This window comes from Staurois parvus, unplaced genomic scaffold, assembly GCF_062004578.1.
Source record: "Staurois parvus isolate SC_StPar_1 unplaced genomic scaffold, SC_StPar_1.0 ptg000390l, whole genome shotgun sequence".
Taxonomy (NCBI): domain Eukaryota; kingdom Metazoa; phylum Chordata; class Amphibia; order Anura; family Ranidae; genus Staurois; species Staurois parvus.
Window position 1 is genome coordinate 9855569 of NW_028318186.1, and position 21945 is coordinate 9877513.

Sequence of the window (21945 nt, forward strand, 5' to 3'; positions counted from 1 at the left end):
GGTACAGCAGAGTGTACAGGGTGGAGTATGTAATGTTATGTACAGTGTACAGAATGGGGAAGCCTGGAGTATGTCACATACAACACAGTGTAGAGATTGTCATGGTTCAAAGAATATACTTACAGAGTTAAGACTTTTGATATATACTATTCAAATTACAACATTTATTATTAGGGGTGACTATAGTATACCCAATACAGATTTTTTTTTTTTTTTGGGATAAGTCACCCAGTAGAATTTAAAGTGGTTCTAAAGACTGAAGGTTTCTTTTTACAATTCAGTGATTCAGTGCTGTGCATGAGAGATGTAATTATGCGCAGTTAAGTGCGTCAAATGTTTTTTTTCTGCCAAAACGCCACTAATCCTTGATGTGTTTGCAGTGGGTTTTTTATGCCTCTAAACACCCCTGTCTCTAAACTCCTCTAAACGCCTATGTGTCCATTCTTACATGCAGGGATATTTAGAGGCAGGAAAAAAAAAATGCTCGACACCCCTAAGGTCTAGATCACACTCCAAGTAGCAGGAACGCTTGTGATTTTGTCTGCGCAATTTTCACGCTTTTTCACATGTCCCAAATAGGGCAGACCATTCACTTCAAAGGGCTGCCCTATGCGTGTTTGTTGCTGACAAACTTCACACAATTTTTAAAAGTGCGTTTTGCAGCAATTGCAGTGCAACAATCGCAGAGAAATTGTACCACGTTTTGGGTGCCAGTTAGAATAAATGGTACCCAAACGCTTGTTATTTTACAGTGATTGATATGCGATTTGGAATTGTGGGTGGATTTGTGGAGTGAATGGAGCCTAAGAGCACATTAAAACGTCCTGTGTCCATTAGGATTACAGTAAAGGATGCAAAAACACCTGGCAGTTACTCTACCATTTATATCAGTGGGCAACAAACTGCATCTCGAGGGCTGAATGTGGCCCTTTGAAGGCCTTTATCTGGCCATTGGGGAATTATTCTTCCCAATGATATGAGGCACTATTCCTCCCACTGACACTAACGATAGGGTACTATTCCTCCCATTAATACCAATGATGGGGTACCATTCCTCCGACTGGCACCAATGAGGGGGCACTATTCCTCCCACTGGCACCAATGAGGGGGCATTAATCCTTCCACTGATACCAATGAGGGGGCACTATTCCTCTTACTGACACCAATGAGGGGCAATATTCCTCCCACTGACACCAATGGGGGGGAGCAGTATTCCTCCCACTGGCAACAATGATGGGGCATTAATCCTTCCACTGATACCAATGATGGTGCACTATTCCTCTTACTGACACCAATGAGGGGGCACTATTCCTCCCACTGATACCAATGGGGGGGAGCAGTATTCCTCCCACTGATACCAATGATGGGGCACTATTCCTCCCACTGACACTAACGATAGGGTACTATTCCTCCCATTAATACCAATGATGGGGTACCATTCTTCCGACTGGCACCAATGAGGGGGCACTATTCTTCCCACTGGCACCAATGAGGGGGCATTAATCCTTCCACTGATACCAATGAGGGGGCACTATTCCTCCTACTGACACCAATGAGGGGGCACTATTCCTCCCACTGACACCAATGGGGGGGAGCAGTATTCCTCCCACTGGCACCAATGATGGGGCATTAATCCTTCCACTGATACCAATGATGATGCACTATTCCTCCTACTGACACCAATGAGGGGGCACTATTCCTCCCACTGACACCAATGGGGGGGGAGCAGTATTCCTCCCACTGATACCAATGATGGGGCACTATTCCTCCCACTGATACCAATGAGGGGGCACTATTCCTCCTACTGACATCAATGAAGGGGCACTATTCCTCCCACTGATACCAATGATGGTGCACTATTCCTCCCACTGACACCAATGAGGGGGCACTATTCCTCCCACTGACACCAATGGGGGGGAGCAGTATTCCTCCCACTGATACCAATGATGGGGCACTATCCCTCCCACTGATACCAATGAGGGGGCACTATTCATCCTACTGATATCAATGAAGGGGCACTATTCCTCCCACTGATACCAATGAGGGGGCACTATTCCTCCCACTGATACCAATGAGGGGGCACTATTCCTCCTACTGATATCAATGAAGGGGCATTATTCCTCCCACTGATATCAATGAAGGGGCACTATTCCTCCCACTGATATCAGTGATGGGACACTATTCCTTCCACTGATATCAATGAAGGGGCACTATTCCTCCCACTGATACCAATGAAGGGGCACTATTCCTCCCACTGATACCAATGAAGGGGCACTATTCCTCCCACTGATATCAATGAAGGGGCACTATTACTCCCACTGATATCAATGAAGGGGCACTATTCCTCCCACTGATATCAATGAAGGGGCACTATTCCTCCCACTGATATCAATGAAGGGGCACTATTCCTCCCACTAATACCAATGATGAGGCACTATTCCTCCCACTAATACCAACGATGGGGCACTATTCCTCCTCCTACTAATACCAATGATGGTGCACTATTCCTCCCACTGATACCAATGATGGGACACTATTCCTCCCACTGATACCAATGATGGGGCACTATTCCTCCCACTGATACCAATGATGGGGCACTATTCCTCCCACTGATACCAATGAAGGGGCACTATTCCTCCCACTGATACCAATGATGGGGCACTATTCCTCCTACTGATACCAATGATGGGACACTATTCCTCCCACTGATATCAATGAAGGGGCACTATTCCTCCTACTGATATCAATGAAGGGGCACTATTCCTCCCACTGATATCAATGAAGGGGCACTATTCCTCCTACTGATATCAATGAAGGGGCACTATTCCTCCTACTGATATCAATGAAGGGGCACTATTCCTCCCACTGATATCAATGATGGGGCACTATTCCTCCCACTGATATCAATGAAGGGGCACTATTCCTCCCACTGATACCAATGATGGGGCACTATTCCTCCCACTGATATCAATGAAGGGGCACTATTCCTCCTACGGATATCAATGAAGGGGCACTATTCCTCCTACTGATATCAATGATGGGGCACTATTCCTCTTACTGATATCAATGAAGGCGCACTATTCCTCCTACTGATATCAATGAAGGGGCACTATTCCTCCTACTGATATCAATGAAGGGGCACTACTCCTCCCACTGATATCAATGAAGGGGCACTATTCCTCCCACTGATACCAATGAGGGGGCACTATTCCTCCCACTGATATCAATGAAGGGGCACTATTCCTCCTACGGATATCAATGAAGGGGCACTATTCCTCCTACTGATATCAATGAAGGGGCACTATTCCTCCTACTGATATCAATGAAGGGGCACTATTCCTCCTACTGATACCAATGATGGGGCACTATTCATTCCACTGATAACATTGATGGGGCACTATTCCTCCCACTGACATCACTGATGGGTCACTGTTCCTCCCACTGATAGCAATGATGGGGGGGACGTTTGCTACCCCCACTAGCCACAATCCCCCCCCCCACCTTCCCCCAAAGTCTGAAGGAAAGTAAACTTGCCTTTTGTTTGAAAAGTCTGGCGACCCCTGACTTATACGCAATATTTTTTGCACAAAAAGCAAAATTTCCACATGGAACAAAAAATAAATAAATTAAAAATAGACTTTTTATTTATTCTAGCCATTTTTCCTTCAGTATACTTTTAATAATGCTCAAGTAGATGGCAAATGACTTTATTGTACTTTAAAGAAAAACACGAAGATGGTAAAGCACTGTGATGGTGTCATTGCCATCCCTGTGCGCCCTCTGCTGGTGGTCTGTAGGCAGTGTAGCTCCTGCAGAGGGATGCACACTGACTCTTCCAGAAGGCTCTGCAGACACAGTGCTGGTACATTCCTGGCTGATGAGTCAGGATCAGTGAGAGAAAAGGGAGCTCTATATATACCGTCAGCATCTCAGGACTTGCTGCACATCCAGCTGACTGCCAGGAGCTCACACTGCACTGACAGCCCCAGGTAAGGTCCCTCTTCCGGTAATAAGATGATTCTACTGATGACATTTATTAGTTACATGTCTCATTTTATTCCATAAATTCGAATTCATTCAGGATTTGTAAATGTCGCATTATTTTTCTTTATAAAACCATAATGTGTGCTGTGCATAGTAATTATTGCCAAACAGTTATTATGCAGGAGGCTCGGTGAAGACACAATAACAGGGATGCATTGTACAGATGAAATTCAGGACATTCGGATAATCTCCAGGGGTCCAGGGGCACTTTTCTTTCTCCAATGACCTCTGAGTACCATATATATATATAAATATATATATACCCATATGGTAGAAAAATATACTTGAAATGTATTTTAAAAATATTCTTCCAAAATATATTGACATATACTTGGCCGTATTCAATATATATATATATATATATATATATATATATGTGCGTGTGTATATGTATATATATACTGTATGTTGAAATGTTGAAATGCGTTTTTATTACAAAATATCTGAAAAACAATTTTAAAAATACATTTTCAAATATACCGTATGTCTTTAAAAATACAAATCTACATTTTTTGGAATGCATTTACAAATATATGTAAAAATATATATATATAAAAAAATCTGAATAATATATTAAAAAATATATATTTTTAAAATTATTTGTCATATCTTTTGTAATATATAAAAAACACATTTAAAAATATAGTATATATATATATTGAATATAGCCAAAATTGTAGTACTTCAAATATATGTCAACATATTTGGGAAGAATATTTTTAAAATATATTTCAAATATATTTTTCTTCCATGTAGGTATATATATAGTTTGCATAATGGCATGTTTGCTACACTGGATTATCAACTGTGGGTTATGTCGTTTAAATATTATTTATTTATAAATGTATATTTAAATTATGAGTATTTATATAGCACCGTCAATTTGTTCAGAGCTTTACATATTGTACATTCACATCACTCCCTGTCCTCAGGGGGTGTACAATCTAAGGTCCCTAACTCACATTCATACATACACATACTAGGGCCAATTTAGACAGAAGCCAATTAACCTACCAGCATGTCTTTGGAGTGCTAAAGGAAACCGGAGCACCCGGAGGAAACCCACACAGGCACAGGGAGAACATGCAAACTCAATGCCGATAGCATCATTATACTAGGTTTATTAATCTGGTGAAATCACAAAGGACGTACGCGTTGTAGCAACCAAACAAGGGGTTAAATTGCTTTGCTAGCAAGAGCTTACATTCTAACTGAAAGAAAGGGATACTAAACAGATTCATTAAAGGGTCAGTCCACCCAAAAGTGGTATTTTAGTTCTAGTTGGCGCTTGGTATGCAATCATTCCCTGGCTTCTTGGATACTGCAAGAGTACAATCTTCCTGACATAATTCTGGAATCCCTCAGAATGGCCACAGCAGAAGTACAGAACAAGGAACTCAGGACAGGGGTGGTGGGGACCCCTCATAATGGGCAAAACAGATGTACAGACCTGAGAACTCAGTTGGTAACAAAGTTGCCTTCAGAGCTTTAATAGTTATTGTTTATTAATTAATTATTTATCTGTGCCCTAACTAAAGGCTTCAGAGAATAATAGGGAATAATAGGGAATCAGGTAATAATATGTGTCCAGTTCTGGAGACCTCACAAAAAAAATATTGATATGATAGAACGAGTCCAGAGACGGGTAAATAAAATAGTGAAGGGTCCAAGGATCAAGAGCGACTTCAGGAACCTAACATGTACAGTCTGGAGGAAAGAAGGGAAAGGGGAGACATGATTGAAACCTTTAAAGTGATACTAAACCCAGGACCCTGCATTCACTATATCTGGTCTCCCCGGACCCTGCAATCACTATATCTGGTCTCCCCGGACCCTGCATTCACTATATCTGGTCTCCCCGGACCCTGCATTCACTATATCTGATCTCCCAGGACCCTGCATTCACTAAATCTGGTCTCCCCGGACCCTGCATTCACTATATCTGGTCTCCCCGGACCCTGCATTCACTATATCTGGTCTCCCCGGACCCTGCATTCACTATATCTGGTCTCCCCGGACCCTGCATTCACTATATCTGGTCTCCCGGGACCCTGTATTCACTATATCTGGTCTCCCGGGACCCTGCATTCACTATATCTGGTCTCCCCGGACCCTGCATTCCCTATATCTGGTCTCCCCGGACCCTGTATTCACTATATCTGGTCTCCCAGGACCCTGCATTCCTTATATCTGGTCTCCCCAGACCCTGCATTCACTATATCTGGTCTCCCAGGGCCCTGCATTCACTGTATCTGGTCTCCCAGGACCCTGCATTCACTATATCTGGTCCCTCCGGACCCTGCATTCACTATATCTGGTCTCCCCGGACCCTGCATTCACTATATCTGGTCTCCCAGGTCCCTGCATTCACTATATCTGGTCTCCCAGGACCCTGCATTCACTATATCAGGTCTCCCCGGACCATGCATTCACTATATCTGGTCTCCCAGGAACCTGCATTCACTATATCTGGTCTCCCCGGACCCTGCATTCACTATATCTGGTCTCCCAGGTCCCTGCATTCACTATATCCGGTCTCCCCGGACCCTGCATTCACTATATCTGGTCTCCTGCAGCACCCACTTATACACACAGACATTTTTAACGCAGGAACGTGTGCGTTTGGATTGTACACTCGCATTCTGATATCGTATGATCACTATATCCACGTAAGCACTTTATGATTGCATCTGACACTTATTTTTAGCGCTGCACTTACATTTGTATTGAATGTTTTTATTGAATACACTTTGATTGCATATCTGTAGGTGCAACAATTGAATTGTGTGAGGTTCTATCTGATATAAATTGGATGGATTGTTTATTACATTGTTTCTGGTGAGCTCACAGGGATCTAAATACGTTATTTCAATTTAAAGAGATTTGCAAGGAGGGATATGATTTCTATATTGTTAGTATTTGCAGTCACTGGGCTAGTATTGAATGATACTGCAAGTAATATACTACAAGGCACGGAGATATTTATAGGATCACCTTTTATGTAATATACATAAGCAAGATGCTGTATGCGCAGACATAGCTATTACCCAATATATAATTATGATTTCATTATGACGGGGGAAGGGGGGGGTCATGCTAACTAATAAATCCTGTGCTATGTGAAAGTTAAAGTACAACTAAAGGCAACAGTGTGACAGTCTAAACAAGTACCTAGCCAGTTTCTATGTGACACACAAGCTTCATAAATCAGTCAAACATTGCTATTACATTCCTTGCCCGAGCCAAATTCTCCACCATTTGTGTCTCACATGCTCCCCCTCCCAGACACTGCAGCTCACAGTAGGAGGGTTTGGGCAACAGAGGTAGTGCTGTCAATCCTGATAGCCACACCCCCTGCAATGTCTTACAATCCTTTTGTAGTGTAAGCAGGCACAGCCTACGTACATGTAAGTGACAACTCTGCTCTGAATTCAGGAGCAGTACAGGGTTGTTGCCACCCCATCACTGAAAGCTGCATTAAGTGGTCTTTACTGGCAGAATTATTATTATTATTATTATACAGGATTTATATAGCGCCAACAGTTTGCTCAGCGCTTTACAATATAAAGGGAGACAATACAGCAACATTAAAGTTCAATACAAGAGGGTTAGGAGGGCCTGATCCTGGGAGCTTACAATCTAAGAGGGAGGGGCTGGTGGTACAGGAGGTAATAACTGTGAGGGATGGACTGGTAGGAGGAATAGAAGATTCCGCTATTAGCTGAGGGCAGGATAGGCTTCCCTGAAGAGATAGGTTTTCAGAGATCGCCTAAAAGTGAGTAGAGTAGGCGATAGTCTGATAGATTGGGGTAGAGAATTCCAGAGGATGGAGAAGGATCCTGGAGATGAGCATGGGAGGAGGAGACAAGGGATCTAGAGAGCAGGATGTCCGTCAAAGAGCAGAGAGGAGAGAATTAACAGTTATTTGTGGTACTTTTCAGGGGGGACTTTAGCCTGGTCTTGAATACCCACGTACCTTCCAATCATGTAACTTATATCTCCTGTAAGTGTACAGATGACACTATGTATTACCTGCAGTGCTCGGATAAAGCCTTTCAGTACCCAAGGCAAAAAAACAAAAAAACATCATGAGCTGTGAACTGCTTCAGCAGCATAGGTTGCAGGTTCTGCATTTTTTGGCTCCTCTCCTGCTTTAGCATCCAAGGCACATGGCTTTTCTTCCTACCCTGTGGTCTGACCCCGGCTTCTGCTTTACCTGAATGTAAAGTGTATGCTAGTGCAGTTTACATAGTTACATAGTTAGTCTGGCTGAAAAAAAGACAAAAGTCCATCCATTTAAACCATTAAAAAAAGATCCAAGCATACCACATCCACCGCCACCCCTCTGTCCAAGTATACCACGTCCACCTCCACCCCTCTGTCCAAGTATACCACGTCCACCTCCACCCCTCTGTCCAAGTATACCACGTCCACCGCCACCCCTCTGTCCAAGTATACCACGTCCACCGCCACCCCTCTGTCCAAGTATACCACGTCCACCGCCACCCCTCTGTCCAAGTATACCATGTCCACCGCCACCCCTCTGTCCAAGTATATCACGTCCACCACCGCCACCCCTCTGTCCAAGTATACCACGTCCACCGCCACAACTCTGTCCAAGTAAACCATGTCCACTGCCACCCCTCTGTCCAAGTATACCACGTCCACCGCCACCCCTCTGTCCAAGTATACCACGTCCACCGCCACCCCTCTGTCCAAGTATACCATGTCCACCGCCACCCCTCTGTCCAAGTATACCACGTCCACCACCGCCACCCCTCTGTCCAAGTATACCACGTCCACCGCCACAACTCTGTCCAAGTAAACCATGTCCACTGCCACCCCTCTGTCCAAGTATACCACGTCCACCGCCACAACTCTGTCCAAGTAAACCATGTCCACTGCCACCCCTCTGTCCAAGTATACCACGTCCACTGCCACCCCTCTGTCCAAGTATGCCATGTCCACCGCCACCCCTCTGTCCAAGTATACCACGTCCACCACCGCCACACCTCTGTCCAAGTATACCACGTCCACCGCCACAACTCTGTCCAAGTAAACCATGTCCACTGCCACCCCTCTGTCCAAGTATACCACGTCCACCGCCACCCCTCTGTCCAAGTAAACCACATCCACCGGCACCCCTCTGTCCAATATACCATGTCCACTGCCACAACTCTGTCCAAGTAAACCACATCCACTGCCACCCCTCTGTCCAAGTAAACCACGTCTACCGCCACCCCTCTGTCCAAGTAAACCACATCCACCGCCACCCCTCTGTCCAAGTATACCATGTCCACTGCCACAACTCTGTCCAAGTAAACCACATCCACTGCCACCCCTCTGTCCAAGTATACCACGTCCACTGTCACCCCTCTGTCCAAGTATACCATGTCCACTGCCACAACTCTGTCCAAGTAAACCACGTCTACCGCCACCCCTCTGTCCAAGTATACCACGTCCACTGTCACCCCTCTGTCCAAGGTTTTGTTCACCTCCTCATAAAAAGAAATCAGATTTGTTTGACAACTTCTGTCTTTCATGAACGCATGCTGTCTGTTGCTTAAAATATTTTTTTCCCAGCAAGAACTCATCTATGTGGTCTTTTATTAAACTCTCCAGTATCTTCCCAACTATAGAAGTTAAACTAACAGGTCTATAATTACTTGGAAAAGATTTTGACCACAGCAAATATATGGAAGAAGGTGCTCTGGTCAGAGGAGATCAAAATTGAACTTTTTGGCCTAAAAGCAAAACACTATGTGTGGTAGAAAACGAACACTGCACATCACCATGAACACACCACCCCACCGTGAAACATGGTGGTGGCAGCATCATGTTGAGGGGATGCTTTTCTTCAGCAGGGACAGGGAAGCTGGTCAGAGTTGATGGGAAGATGGATGGAGCCAAATACAGGGCAATCTTAGAAGAAAACCTGTTAAGAGTCTGCAAAAGACTAGAGACTGGGGCAGAGGTTCACCTTCCAGCAGGACAACGACCCGAAGCATACAGCCAGAGCTACAATGGAATGGTTTAGATCAAAGCATATTCATGTGTTAGAATGGCCCAGTCAAAGTCCAGACCTAAATCCAATGGAGAATCTGTGGCAAGACTTGAAAATCACTATTCACAGACACTCTCCATCCAATCTGACAGAACTTGAGCTATTTTGCAAAGAACAATAGGCAAAAATTTCACTCTTAAAGCTGGTAGAGACATCCCCAAAAAGACTTGCAGCGAAAGGTGGTTCTACAAAGTATTGACTCAGGAGGGCTGAATACAAATGCCGCCACACTTTTCACAGATTTATTTATAAAAAATCTTGAAAACTATTTATAATCTTCCTTCCACTTCACAATTATGTGCCACTTTGTGTTGGTGTATCACATCAAATCCCAAAAAAATACATTTACATTTTTTTTGGATGTAACATGACAAAATGTGGAAAATTTCTAGGGGTATGAATACTTTTCAAGGCAATATATAATATAAGAATTTTAAAACCTCCAGACGCAATGCCTTCTCTTGTAGCATCTGCATGACAAGCTGTTGGGTGATGACAATTTTTTTCTTTTCTACCCACCTGCTTACATTTTTGGTTGTGAAGCTGCCATGCGGGACACTAAAGGAAGCATTGCTGGCATCCCCCATGCTGTATGACTACCTTATCACTTTACATCAAACGATGAGCATCCCATTCCCTGACACTGCAGTTATATTTTTGTAGAATTTCAAGTCTGCTTCCTGACTCAGGCCTGCCATTTCTATGCTGACCAAACACTTCCGCTCCCCATATCAATGTGTGCAAAATAAAAACTAGCAAATCTGCTTCTTGGCCTTTTCAGCTGCCTGGAGGCTCCCAGCCTATTCACTGTATTTAAAATTTCAGCTAGTGTGCATGTGATACTGGCAGCTTGTATTTTGCTAGACTTGTCTCTTAAGTTTCAATTATTATAAGTTCACGTTTTCAGAAGATTCATAGGCTTGAATTTGGGTAATAATAAAAAAAAACGTAGGTGAATTCTAACCAAACAATGTAAAAATGTAGAACATTAGCACCTTGCAAAGCGTGGGAAGGTGCAACGCGGTGTGGCGACAGTAAAGACAGCGTCAGGTTGCAGATAAAATTAGAACTTTTATTGCAGAGTATGCCAATTATTGATAACCCCCATTGGGAGAGTGCCACTTGGGGGTAAAGCAGGCCATACATGGGTCGAATTCCAAAAGATTTATCGATTGAAAACATAGTTTGTTCTGTAATCCGATGGTGCCACCAATGATTTTGAAAATCGGTTGTTTTTCACGAATTTTCTAGCATGCCTGACAAACGAAATGGGGAGGAACCACCAAAATCGGCCGGTGTCATTGCCCCACTAACAGCGAAAATCGGCCGATTATACTTAGGTCTGATTTTCGAAAGAAAAATCGTTCAAAATTTGACCCATGTATGGCCAGCCTAACACTCACAGCTTAGTTCAATGCCAAGATACAGCAGGTAAAGATGCACTGATAGTGTCTGTCTTTAGATGGTGGAATGTGGCCTGGCTAGTCCAGTCCCAAAGGGGAGTCTTCTATGCAGGATTGCAAGTCCCTAGCCTATCCCTACTTATTTATTTCACTTACTTATATAGCGCTGTCAATTTATGCAGCACTTTACATATATATATTGTACATTCACATCAGTCCCTAACCCTCCAGGGGTGTACAATCTAAGGTCCCTAACTTACATTCATACATACACATACTAGGGCCAATTTAGACAGGAGCCAATTAACCTACCAGCATGTCTTTGGAGTGTGGGAGGAAAGCAGAGTACCCAGAGGAAACCCACACAGGCACAGGGAGAACATGCAAACTCCAGGCAGGTGGTGCCATGGCTGGGATTTAAACCAACGACCCTAGTACAGGCCAGGCGGAAATGCTAACCATTTAGCCACCTCTATGTGCGATATTATGTGCATCATGCATTGCCATTCATTTTGAACAGTATCTCAATTCACCTGGGGTATTGCATAGTTACAGAGTTAGTCTGGCTGAAAAAAGACAAAAGTCCATCCAGTTCAACCATTAAAAAAAAAAAAGTTATAATCCTATACCCACAATTGATCCAGAGGAAGGAAAAAAAACCCAGCAAAGCATGATCCAATTTGCTCCTGCAGGGGAATAAAATCCTTCCTGATCCACTGAGAGGCAAAAAAAAAACAAAACAAAAAAAAGTTATAATCCTATACCCACAGTTGATCCAGCGGAAGGCCAGAAAACCCAGCAAAGCATGATCCAATTTGTTCCTGCAGGGAAAAAAATTCCTTCCTGATCCACATATTAGGGCCAATTTAGACAGGATCCAATTAACCTACCAGCATGTCTTTGGAGTATGGGAGGAAACCCACGCAGGCACAAGGAGAACATGCAAACTCCAGGCAGGTGGTGCCGTGGCTGGGATTTGAACCAATGACCCTAGTACTGCCAGGTGGAAGTGCTAACCATTTAGCCACTGTGCTGCCCTACTTGTCAATAACCTTTCCCTGTCACTAATCACTTTCGCTGACAGGTGGGTGCTCTTTCCCTATATTAGCCACTTCGCATAGAGTACGCCAAAACCTGGGGGCAGGGACTTATAAAGAATCTGTTGATCCAAGATGGCTGCCAGAGGTCACCTGAATGCAGCATAGCCAACTGGAACCATAGAGAAACCATAGAGTAAACCATAAAGAAACCAAATTTCTCCTGACTTCTTCCCCAGGCTATGATACTGCTTCGGTCAAGCACCACCTACAGAGGGGCAAGCATACTGCACCTGCCTACACTTGCATACATTGTCAACCAAAGGGCGCTCCGACAAATTAGAATTTCACGCCGTGGGCTTATTTGTATTTTTATCTGCAGCTTTGGATCTATCCTTGACTGCTACCTCCCAGATCTCCCCCTGTCGCCATTACTGTTTGGCAGGCTTAAAAATCACTACATGATAAAGGCCCACTTACTTCCTAGTGGTGTGTTAGGCTCCATTCACACCAATGCGTTTTTTAGTGCTTTTTGCAGAAACGTACTACAGTCCATTTAACATGGTTTCCTATGGAACATGTGCACATCTATGCTTTTTTGAACTGCTGCCTTTTTGGATAGGGACAGGGACTTGTAGCATTTTTGCTACAATAGAGTTCAGTGGAGAATCTGCTGAAATGCATGGAAGTACGTTTTTGCCGCATTTTGCATTTTTATTCTGCCCAGCAGAAAAAAAAACACTTAAAAAAAAAAAGCTGAACAAAATGCAAAATGCGGTAAAATTTTGTCAAAGACGCATGCAGAAAAACGCAAAACGAACTGTAAAAAGCATTGCAAAATGGACAAAAAGCAAACTGCATAGGTGTGAACGGAGCCTTAAGGTAGCCCATTCAAAATGAATAAACTGCTAATGCACCCTAATGGGATTAACCGCTTCCCGTCCGCCCTATAGCAGAAGTACTGCTACAGGGCGGCACGAGTGCGCAAAATCACGTGTATATTTAAGTGATTTTGCATTTACGAGTAGTGGGCGCACGCCACCATTTGCGGCCTCGGCTGCCAATCACTGGATCCCGGCTGGTGATTACTCACTGGCACCTGGTGATTGCCGAGCATCTCCAATGAGGGGGGGGGGGAACTATATGAAAATAATACAGATCTCTCCCCTGTCAGCTCCCACTAACCATATAAAGCAGTGTGCTTACAGTAATACACAGCACACAGTTAACCCTTTGATCACCCCAGATGTTAACCCCTTCCTGCCCAGTGCCATTAGTACAGCGTCAGTGCTTTTATTTAGCACTGATCACTGTATTGGTGTCACTGGGGATGTCAGTGACACCAAGTTGGTTCCCCCCCCAGTGTCAGAATTCCCGCTATGGTCCTGCTATAAGTCGCTGATCCCGCCATTACTAATAACAAAAAAAAATAAAAAAATTCCAGTATATATACCGCCATTTTAGACGCTATAACTTTCACGTAAACCAATTCATTTACACGTATTGGGATTTTTTTTTAGCAAAGACATGGAGCAGGATACATTTTGGCCTAAATTTATGACGAAATTTGATATTTTAAATTTTTTTTCTGGATATGTTTAATAGCAAAAAGTAAAAAGAAAATAGTTTTTTTCTCAAAATTGTCCGTCTTTTTTTTTTTAGCATAAAAAATTAAAAATGCAGAGGCAATCAAATACCACTGAAAGCTCTGTTCATGGGAAAAAAGAACGTAAATTTAATTTAGGTGCAATGTTGCATGACCGTGCAATTGTTAAAGTAACGCAGTGCCGTAAAGCAAAAAATGGCCTGGTCAGGAAGGGGGGTAAATTCTCAGGAGGGCAAGTGCTGAAAAAACCAACACAATATATCGCAAAGCTGTGCAGTGGAATAACGTCCTCACAGGATGTCAACTTACAAGCCGACCTCAATGCTCTGTGTAATTGGGCAACTATGTGGCATATGAGGTTTAATGTTGATAAATGTAAGGTTCTGCACTTGGGGGCTAAGAATATGCATGCATCATACATACTAGGGGGGTACAACTGGGGGCATCAATGGTGGAGAAGGATCTGGGGGTTCTGGTAGATCACAAGCTTAATAATGGCATGCAATGCCAAGCTGCGGTTTCTAAAGTGAGCAAAATCCTCTCTTGTGTTAAAAGAGGTATAGACTCCAGAGAGAGATATCATATTACCCCGGTACAAATCATTAGTAACACCTCATCTGGAATATGCAGTTCAGTTTTGGGCACCAATTCACAAAAAGAACATTGGGGAACTGGAGAAAGTACAGAGAAGGGCAACCAAACTGATAAGAGGCATGGAGGAGATCAGCTACGAGGAAAGATTAGAGGAACTGAATTTATTCTCTCTTGAGAAGAGGAGATTAAGGGGGGATATGATCAACATGTATAATACATAAGGGGGGGATATGATCTCCATGTATAATACATAAGGGGGGGATATGATCACCATGTATAATACATAAGGGGGGATATGATCACCATGTATAATACATAAGGGGGGATATGATCTCCATGTATAATACATAAGGGGGGATATGATCACCATGTATAATACATAAGGGGGGGATATGATCACCATGTATAATACATAAGGGGGATATGATCACCATGTATAATACATAAGGGGGGATATGATCTCCATGTATAATACATAAGGGGGGATATGATCACCATGTATAATACATAAGGGGGATATGATCAACATGTATAATACATCAGTGGTTCATATAGTGAACTCGGTGTAGAGTTATTCACCCTGAGGTCATCACAGAGGACAAGAAGGCACTCTTTACGTCTGGAGGAAAAGAAATTTAATCTCCAAACACGGAAAGGTTTCTTCACAGTGAGAGCTGTGAAAATGTGGAATAGACTCCCTCAAGAGTTGGTTCTGGCCAGCTCAGTGGATTGCTTCAAAAAAGTCCTGGATTATTTCTTAGATACACAGAATATAGCTGGATACTAACATTTAGAGGTAAAGTAGATCCAGGGAATATCTGATTGCCTCTCAGTGGATCAGGAAGGATTTTATTCCCCTGCAGGAGCAAATTGGATGATGCTTTGCTGTTTTTTTTCCTTTCTCTGGATCAACTGTGGGTATAGGATTATAACTTTTTTTTTTAATGGTTGAACTGGATGGACGTTTGTCTTTTTTCAGCCAGACTAACTATGTAACCAGGTGCATTGGGATACTGTTCAAAATGAATGGCAATGCATGATATGCATAATATCGCACATAGAGGTGGCTAAATGGTTAGCATTTCCACCTGGCAGTACTAGGGTCGTTGGTTTAAATCCCAGCCATGACACCACCTGCCTGGAGTTTGCATGTTCTCCCTGTGCCCGCATGGGTTTCCTCTGGGTACTCCGGTTTCCTCCCACTCTCCAAAGACATGCTGGTAGGTTAATTGGCTCCTGTCTAAATTGGCCCTAGTATGTGTATGTATGAATGTGAGTTAGGGACCTTAGATTGTACACCCCTTGAGGGTTAGGGACTGATGTGACTGTACACTATATGTGTAAAGTGCTGTGTAAATTGACAGTGCTATATAAGTACCTGAAATAAATAAATAAATAGAGGTGAGAACATGCGTGGTAATAAACACTTTCAGGCTACACAGAAGTATAAATGGGTCCTACAGGTTTCTTAGGTTAAGAGGTGACTGGCCTGTGAGCGCTCACAGACCATTAAGCACATAGAATTTTATATTTGTACTGGATAGCAGCTCTTATTAAACTATTAATACAATTCAAGAATAGATGAGATTAATCAAAAGGTAAACTGAAAATCATTTTTAATGAAAATATTCCGAAATGTTTCAAGGTGGCGAAGTTTATTTTGGTGACAATGTAACAGGAACCTGCAATCTCTGCCGTCTAAACTCTAAAGAGCTGCTGTTTGTACGGGATAAAGAGTGTGACACTACGAGGACCTATCTGGAATAAATTAGCGCGGTTCAATGCCTCCGTGTCCTAGTTGTGCCAGTAACTGTGAGGACGGGTTTGGGAAACTCAGTCGTGTTTGCACTCTGAATGCTGAGCAATGATGGAATGGATTTTAAAACCCCCGATATGACCTAATTTCACAGCCTGGTAACTTATCCCTGCTTTATTTCAGGCTTTATGGAAAATAATCGTTAGGGCAATAGCGCCCCCTGTGGCCAAATAATCGTGGGCAAAGAAAGATGTGTTGGACTTTTAAAAATGTTCAGAATTGGACATACTGTAATTGCAGATCACAACAAAATAGGGATTGAGCTGATCTGCATAACTGCCAACCTAAAGAGTTAGGAAAGAGGGAAATGTGTAATACCAAAGCTTTTAGATCAAACAAATGGCCCTGACACCATCCTGATTAGTAACCTGAACGCTAGGCAGATATAAAAGAAGCAATGTAATGCTGCTCTGTATACATTTTATTTATTATTTCAGGTACTTATATAGCGCCGTCAATTTACGCAGCGCTTTACATATATATATTGTACATTCACATCAGTCCCTAACCCTCAAGGGGGCGTACAGTCTGAGGTCCCTAACTCACATTGCATGTATTTGTAAATGCAATCAGTGTAAGTACTAAGAAAAAGGAAGGGAGAAGGGAGGGAGTCTCTAGGTACCAACCAACAACATCATTAAAATAAAAAATACATGTATTAACCACTTCAATTCCGAATACTTTCACCCCCTTCCTGTCCAGGCCAATTTTCAGCTTTCAGCACTCTCACACTTCAGTCTCTTGTACAGCAGAACTCAGAGAGTGAGAGGGAGAAGAAGCACAAGAAGCCATTCAGGGTGTGCTACAATGTAAGGAGAATGCTGATAGGTGGAGAGAGCATGGGGACATAGAAGTGAGCCTATCAGTGTGCTGCTTCTTCTTTCACTGTTCAGGTGGGGATGGGGAGAGGACCTGTAAGTGAAAGTAAAGCTGCAGCAGAGAAAGACCTGAGCTAGACAGAGTGATGATGTATGGCAAAGCTGTGTAATCTCAGGACTGGATAGAAAGTAATACACATCACTTGGCAGGTGAAACAGCTTTCATTGTTATGTATTTCATACATGTATTTAACTCTTTCCATTGAGTTCAGATTTAAGCCTAGATGCCTAGAGCAAATTTAGCAGCATTATTATGCATTGGCTTGATAATAACTCAAAGCTAATTCACCTACTCAAGGTGTTGCTAAACCCCGGACCAGGGGCGGACTGACAACTCATGGGGCCCCCAGGCAATAGGGGATCATGGGACCCCTGTGTCCTTGCCCAAACTCAAAAAAGCCTATGAAAAAGGTACGAGGGGCATCTCATGGGGCCCCCTACTGACCCCGGGCCCTGGGGCAGTGCCCGAGTTTCCAAATGGTCAGTCCGCCCCTGCCCCGGACCCTGCATTCACTTTATCCGGTCTCCCACAGTGCACAGAACATGGAAGTGCAATTATTTTAGTAAATATAAACTGCTAAATACCTTTTCTCATCAGCAGTATATAGCAGTCTTGTGGCTCCTATCAGTGTCCAGCAGAGCACTAGTTAAATACTGTAGGAGGAGTTTTCATTCTCCCCTGATTGTCCTATGAGGCAGCATAACCTCTGACCTGTCTGGACAGTTTTGTTTGGTCCTGTGCTGATCACATGCACACCCCCCCCCCCCAAAAAAAAAAAGCTCTTTAGCAATACACACCAAACTGAGCATGTGCAGCTTGCCCCAAGGCTCTGTTCTATCAGCAGATGGATTGGGGGCAGTAGAAGAAGGGGAGGATCAGAGAAGACAGGATCAAATGGCCTTTTTACACAATGCAGAGGATTAACCCTTTAGGTTCCACAGTGAGTATAACAAGCATGCTTTACTGCATATACAGACTGATTTTACTGTTGTGGGTTTAGTAACACTTTAAATGATTTTGAAAAAAAAATCAAAAAGTAATTTTTGGAAGACAGAAAGGAAATAATTTACCATGATCAGTGCAATGTAATTCAATAAGGGCTTAGTGTAGTGACAGGTCCACTTCAGATCATGGATACATCAGAATAAAGAAATAAATGATGTTTAAATGATAATATTCCTTTTCTGTTATAAATAAATAATGATCCAGCTGCATCAGGCGTCTGCTCCCAGCTATTGCAAATGTTTATCCAAGTGCTGAGTGAAGCAAGCTGACAAGGTCAGTGTATGCCATAGGGAGGACAGCTGAGAGCAATAGCCGGTCCCAGCCGGGGGCCCCGGGTCCATGGGAGGGCTGCACAGGGAAATAATAATAATAATATTAATTTCCCATATGGAAGAAAAATATATTTAAAATATATTTTAAAAATATTATTCCACAATTTTGGCTATATTCAATATATTTCAAAATATATTTCAATAAATATATATATATATATATATACTGTATGTTGAAATGCCTTTTTATTACAAAATATATGAAAAATATTTGTAAAAATACATTTCAAATATACTGTATGTCTTTGAATATACAAATCTACATTTTTGGAATGCATTTTACAGATATATGTAAAAATTACTTTTCTATGTTAAAAAAAATCTGAAGAATATATATTTTTTTTAAAAAATATATCACTCTGTTTATTTGTCCTACTGATTATTTTTCTTGGGACAGAAAATGATGGGAAGTTCAAAAATGTACAGTTCTCAAAAGAACAGGAGGTGAGAAAACCTTCTAATAGGAACATTTGTTTTAATGACAACTAAGAAGGGAGTTCCCTCAGTTTGGAAAGATTTCATGTCAATTCCTGTTGTGTCTTTGGCTTGGGAAATGATGAGAAATCTTCCCAATGGGACACAGTAGAAATAAAACCCCCACTACATCTAAAACTATTATTTTTTGGGCCTTTAAATGTACATCATGGCAAACCTGTAATAAGAGAGATATAGAGGCTACCATAGCGGACTTCTCTGCAAAATGCTTGGTGCTTTGTCCTCAATATTTTCTGGTGGACTGACCCAGAACTAGCCTGAGGCCACTGAAATCAGAGGACAGTCAAAACTCCCAATCAACATACTTGTCCCGGCCATTGAAGCCTTTTGGATCATCACAACAGTCAGGAGACTAGAATGATGAAAAGGTGAGTGTAGTATTGGCAGTCTATGTACTGTATTTGCCTGTACAGGTTTCCTTTAAGATGAAGCATAGTACCTAGTGACCTCGATGGGTCTGCAGGATACCCCAATACCAAATATGATATTTATACAATAATGGAATACATATACTGATTCCAAAAGTCAGTTGCTACCAGCCAGGACTTATTAAAGGAAGCCTGCCATGGGATATGTAGGCTGCCATTGGTAAATTGCTGAAAATGCTAATTGCTTGGCTGTCAAGCCCATCTCCTGACTTACAATGGCTTGTAACACGAAAATCATAGGGACAAGGACAATTTAACGTACTGCTACACTAGGGATTGTCCATGGATATCACGGACAACTGGCACAGGCACTATCGACTGATATCAGGGATTTCTGACCCTTGGACAATCAGTAGATATCAGTGACAGCTGCCTCATGAACTTTCACAGCTGGCTCAGGTTAACATTTTAAAGTACAGCTAGACTAGGGACTCTCCATGGATAACAGAGATAGCTGACCCATGGTCTATCCATGGATATTAGAATGTTAGGATATTTGGGTGGGGGCATCTGATCCAGGGACTGACTGTGGATATCAGAGGCAGCTGACCCAGGGACTATCCCTAGATATTTGGGACAGCTTGCCCAGGGACTATCAATGGATATCGTTGACAGCTTGCCAAGGGATTATCCATGGATATTTTTGACAGCTTGCCAAGGGAATATCCATGGATATTGAATACAGATGACCCAGTAGCTGTCTGTGGATATAAGAGACATCTGGCCCAGGGACTATCCATGAATATTGGAGACAGATGACCCAGGGGCTGTCTGTGGATATAAGGGACAGCTAGTCCAGGGTCCATCCATAATATCAGTGACAGCTGGCACAAGAACTGTCTGTGGATTGCAGGAGCAGCCGGCTCTATATCCACAACAATGGATATTGTTGACAGCTTGCCTAAGAACTATCCATGGATATTTGAGACAGCTGACCCAGGGACTATCCCTAGATATTATGGACAGCTGGCCCAGGGACTATCCATGGATATCATTGACAGCTTGCCAAGGGACTATCCATGGATATTGGAGACAGATGACCCAGGGACTATCCCAAGATATTAGGGACAGCTGGCCCAGGGACTATCTATGGATATCGTTGACAACTTGCCAAGGGACTCTCCATGGATATTGGAGACAGATGACCTAGGAATGACCCAGGGACTATCCCAGCCACTCATGTGGATGTTACTTTGACTCATACCACCTACCTAAGTATTGTTGATGACCAAGTATACACCTTCATGGATATGACATTCCCTGATGGCAGTGGCCTCTTTCAGCAGGATAATGCACCCTGCCACACCGCAAAAATGGTTCAAGAATAGTTTGAGCAACACAATGAGTTTGAGGTGTTGACTTGGCCTCCAAATTCTCCAGATCTCAATCCAATCGAGTATCTGTGTAATATGCTGGAAAAAAAGTCCAATCCCTGAAGGCCCCACCTCGCAATTTACTAGATTTAAGGGATCTGCTACTGATGGCTTGGTGCCAAATACCATAGCATGCATTCAGAGGTCTACTTGAGCCCATGACCTCATTGGTCAGGGCAAAAGGAGCTGTTTTGATGGCAAAAAGGGGACCTACTCAATATCAGGTAGGTATTCATGAAGCTATTACTGGCTGGTGTATATCTAAGACAAATGGACCAGGGACAATCCATTGAGAAAGACAACTGGCCCAGGGACTGTGTTTGCATAACAGGGACAGCTGAGCCAGAGACTATTCATGGATATCAGTGATGACTGGCCTGGAAATTATCCATGGATGTCAGTGATGGCTGGCCTATGAATTATCCATGGATGTCAGTGATGGCTGGCCTATGAATTATCCATGGATGTCAGTGATGGCTGGCCTATGAATTATCCATGGATATCAGGTACAGCTAATCCAGGAAAATTGATCTGTTCTTGAATTTCTTCTTACCGCGGCATGATGTGTTGCTTTTTGAGATCTTTTAGCATGCTTCATTTTGTCAGACAGCATCTTTTCCAGTGATTTCTTGATTCAACAGGTATGGCAGTAATCAGGCCTGGGTGTGGCAAGTGAAAGTTAACTCAGCTTTCCAAAAATTGTGATTAATTACAGTTCATTCATGATTTAGCATGGAAGGGGGGGGGGGGGTTACTTTAAGGCCAGGCAAGTTTGGACAGCTTTTGTCCCTTAATAAATGAGAACATCACTTAAAAACTGCATTCTGTATTTACTCGGATTATGTTTCTGTAACATTAGAATGTGTTTG

At 42.9% G+C, this 21945-nt stretch overlaps 1 protein-coding gene across 1 annotated transcript in view; it reads left to right on the forward strand.

Moving 5' to 3' along the window:
• Positions 1 to 3829: 3829 nt before the first annotated feature.
• CLU (clusterin) overlaps positions 3830 to 21945 on the forward strand; it is a 60001-nt gene continuing 41885 nt past the window's right edge. Inside the window, exon 1 of the mRNA XM_089686073.1 lies at positions 3830 to 3989. The gene's annotated coding sequence lies outside the window, so the exon portion shown is untranslated. The remainder of the gene's footprint in view (positions 3990 to 21945) is intronic.